The 3,992-nt window shown below is 32.6% G+C and overlaps 1 pseudogene; it reads right to left on the bottom strand.

Annotated features, from left to right (window-relative positions):
* Nucleotides 1–922: 922 nt before the first annotated feature.
* LOC127107404 (ATP synthase subunit a, chloroplastic-like) lies at nt 923–2,299 on the bottom strand (annotated as a pseudogene).
* Nucleotides 2,300–3,992: the final 1,693 nt, after the last annotated feature.

The raw sequence follows: 3,992 nt of genomic DNA, 5'->3' as shown, positions 1-3,992 counted from the left end.
GGAAAAAAAACAATATGTATTTTTTTTTATAAATATTAAACAAAAGGATTGGCAAATAAAAGCGCTAATGCTACAACCAGCCCATAAATAGTTAAAGCTTCCATAAAAGCCAAACTAAGTAATAAAGTACCCCGTATTTTGTCCTCTGCTTCCGGTTGTCTCGCAATCCCCTCTACAGCTTGCCTTGCAGTTGTGCCTTTACCATCTCCAGGTCCAATAGAAGCAAGCCCGACGGGCAACCCAGCAGCGATAACAGAAGCAGCAACAATCAGTGGATTCATGATAAGTTTCTCCTATTCCAAATAAAATTAAGAAATAGTTAATAATATAATCAACAAAAAATATATGACTTAATTATTTCATTCTTCTTAGTTATCTTTCTCTAGTCAAAGTGTAATTCAAAATTTCAAACGGAATAATTTTGATTGAATTATCTCAATTATTTTGATATTTACTTTTTTCGTTTCTACCCTTGTAGTTTTTTGTGAATACAGACAATTTTTGGTCTTATCTTACATTTATTTGATTTCATTTTATATTCAATTCACAAATATAAGAGATGGAAGTGGTCTTTTTTTTTTAATCCCTACCTAAATTTAGAGTAGTAGCAGAACAAATTTAGATAGATAGTCATCTATAACTAATGAATATCTACTATGACATATACATGTGTTTGTTCCATACCGTAAACCAATTCGTTGTATCTTCGATTCAATCGTATTCGAGAATCATTCTTGGAAATCCCCCAGTTGTCTTATAATGATTATATTATATATACGCCTAGTTAGACCCCCTCACCCTTTTTTGAATTGAATCTCTATTTTTTGTTTAATTCCCTGGTAATTGTTTTAATTTTATTTATACTTTTTGATTGTAATGAAAACTTTTCCAAATTTCTTTGTATTTTTATCTTTCTATTCCATAAGTAGATTATCGCGAGCCATACATACTTTTTCGCGGTCTAAAATCCTATTTTCATAACTAGTCAATGATGCCCTTCCATGGATTCACCTATATACACCGCAACTAAACTAGCAAAAATAAGAGCTTGAATACCGCTTGTAAATAATCCAAGGAACATAACAGGGATAGGAACTACTAAAGGTACTAACGAAACAAGAACAACAACTACTAATTCATCCGCTAATATATTTCCGAAAAGTCGAAAACTAAGTGATAAGGGTTTTGTGAAATCTTCTAAGATGTTAATTGGTAAAAGGATTGGCGTTGGTTGGATGTATTTACCAAAATAGGCCAATCCTTTTTTTGAAATACCCGCATAGAAATAGGCTGTTGACGTAAGTAAAGCTAATGCAACAGTAGTATTTATATCATTTGTGGGTGCAGCTAACTCTCCATGAGGTAACTTTATAATTTTCCAAGGCAAAAGGGCCCCTGAGCAATTCGAAACAAAAATAAATAGAAACAGAGTTCCAATAAATGGAACCCATGGACCATATTCTTATCCAACCTGAGTTTTGCTCACGTCTCGAATGAATTCAAGGACATATTCAAAGAAATTCTGACCAAACATGGGAATAGTTTACGGATTTCTAACAACTAGAATGGTTGAAATTAATAAGATAGCAATTACAACCCAAGAGGTAATAAGTACTTGAGCATGCACTTGAAAATACACTATTTGCTAATAGAAATGTTGACCTACTTCCACAGCCGATATATCATAGAATCTGTTTAATGTGTTGATGTAACATAATAGAACATTCATATTGCCCTGTCCTCTAAAATAAAAAAAAATATAACTTGAAAGGGAATTATTTTGATTCAACCATTTCCTTATTTTACTTTGATTTTCTATTTTGAATACCTATTAATCACAAAATATTTCTTTTTACACAATATTTTAATGCTATAATACCTAATTCCAAAAATCTATGACCGCCCAACCAAATCTAAAAATGGATTTATCTTATTATTAATCAATAATTTCGTATAGAGCTAGAACGACCCTCACAAATTGCAAAAACTAATTTGTCAAGAATTAATCGGATGGAAGCTATAGCATCATCATTAGCCGGAATCGACATATCTGCAAGATCTGGGTCATAATTTGTATCGATTAAACAAATCGTTGGAATTCCTAAAGTGATACATTTTTGAAGAGCCGTATATTCTTTTTGCTATTCAAAGATTATTACAATATCAGGTAACCCTGTCATATATTTGATACCGCCTAGATATGTTTCAAAATGAGATAATTGTCTCTTTAACATAGCCGAATCTCTTTTTGGAAGAGAGTTCAGTTTCCCCGTCTTTTGCTCCATTCTCAAGTCCCTAAACTTACCAAGTCTCGTTTTTGTAGTATACCAATTCGTTAAAATACCTCAGAGCCATTTTTTATTAACATGATGACATCGAGCTCTTATTGCAGCCCGTGTTATTGAATCGGCTGCATAGGCTTCAGATTCATAATCAACACCTTGCCTCATAGGCTTCAGATTCATAATCAACACCTTGCCCAGGCTTTGCTTGTTGCATAGGCTTCAGGTTCATAATCAACACCTTGCCCAGGCTTTGCTAGACCAATTCTAACCCTCACTGCCATAGAATTTATGAAAGTTTCTCTTGAAATTGAGCTTGAACTTCACCTTCTGTTTGGAAGTTCAAATTCTAGAAATTCACTTCCCTTTTCATCTCAATTGACTTGTGCAAGCAAGGGGAAGAGAAAGCAATCAAATCCAAATCAAGATCAAGTGGAATTAGATCAACTCGAAGTTTATTTTTCAGAAACTTCTTATCTTCGATTCTCCCTCAATTATTCACCATTCTTTGTGATTTTTGGTTGTCTGAATTCCTATCAATATAGGCAAGAAGATTGAGTTGCTTTGAGGTCAAATCAAAGCAACTCAGTTCATGATCCTCAAAATTCAAATCCCTGTATCTTTTTATATACTTGGGATTAGACAAAATTAAGTCTAGATTCGAGCTCCTGAGCATGTTTTTCTTTAACTCCATGTCTTGCTTTTTCATTTTGGTGATGGTTGATAGTGGACCAGTCTGGTGAGGTCTACCGGAGAAGAAGATCGGAGCTCTGACTCCGGTGATGTGTTGTTATGCATCTCGACCATAGGATCCAGTTTAAATGTTTTAATCTCATGCGTTGCTTTTGATTACCAAGCCTATGCCGCGTTGACTACAGTGCATCATGGAACGCGCGCTTATCACCATCTGATCTGCAACCTTAATTAATGAGGGTGATCAGATGGTTCTCATTTTTTTGAATTTCTAATTATTTCATTTAGTTGCTTATTTTTAATTAATTCATATGAATTTCATTATTAATCAAAAATATATGGGACTTTCACCAAAAAAATTCAAATATTTTTCTTTTATTTTCTTAATTAAATTATTTTTTGGATTAATTTTGATATTTTCATGATTTAATTGTTTTTGTGCATATTTTTAGTTATTTAAAAATACTTCTGACTTTTCAAAAATTATGAATTTTTTTGTCCAAAGTCATTTGACCTATGATAAATCTCTTGGCCATTTATTTGGTGTTTTGAGGAGGTTTTAGGTTTTTGATCAAACATAATTTAATTTAAATGCATTCTAATTTGAATTTTTAATTGATTAATTGTGTAGAAATTGTGTTGATCCTTTTTTATTGACTTGTGAAGTTTGACTATGTGTTTAGGCCTTGGTCAAGGTTGATTTGATTTTTGTTGGATTAAAATAATTTGATTTAGGGGATTGATGAAATGCACATTTCATCTTCCAAAATGAATGAATGATTTTAATTTGATAAAAGTCCTCCCATGACCAATATGTGTTTGTATCATTTCCCCTTCCTCTTCATCTTCAATCCCATTATATCCCATCCCTTCCACTGGCCAATGACATATCAATATCCTAAGGCTAATTGGTTCATCAATAAATTATGTTAGATGAACCAACACAAGTATGGACGAGATTAGATCCATTCTTTGATCATTTTCTTTTTAGTGTGGTATGTTTTAGGAGTGTGGTTC

The sequence above is a fragment of the Lathyrus oleraceus genome, chromosome 7 (genome assembly GCF_024323335.1).
Source record: "Lathyrus oleraceus cultivar Zhongwan6 chromosome 7, CAAS_Psat_ZW6_1.0, whole genome shotgun sequence".
Taxonomy (NCBI): domain Eukaryota; kingdom Viridiplantae; phylum Streptophyta; class Magnoliopsida; order Fabales; family Fabaceae; genus Lathyrus; species Lathyrus oleraceus.
This window is presented reverse-complemented; position numbering and strand designations above follow the sequence as displayed.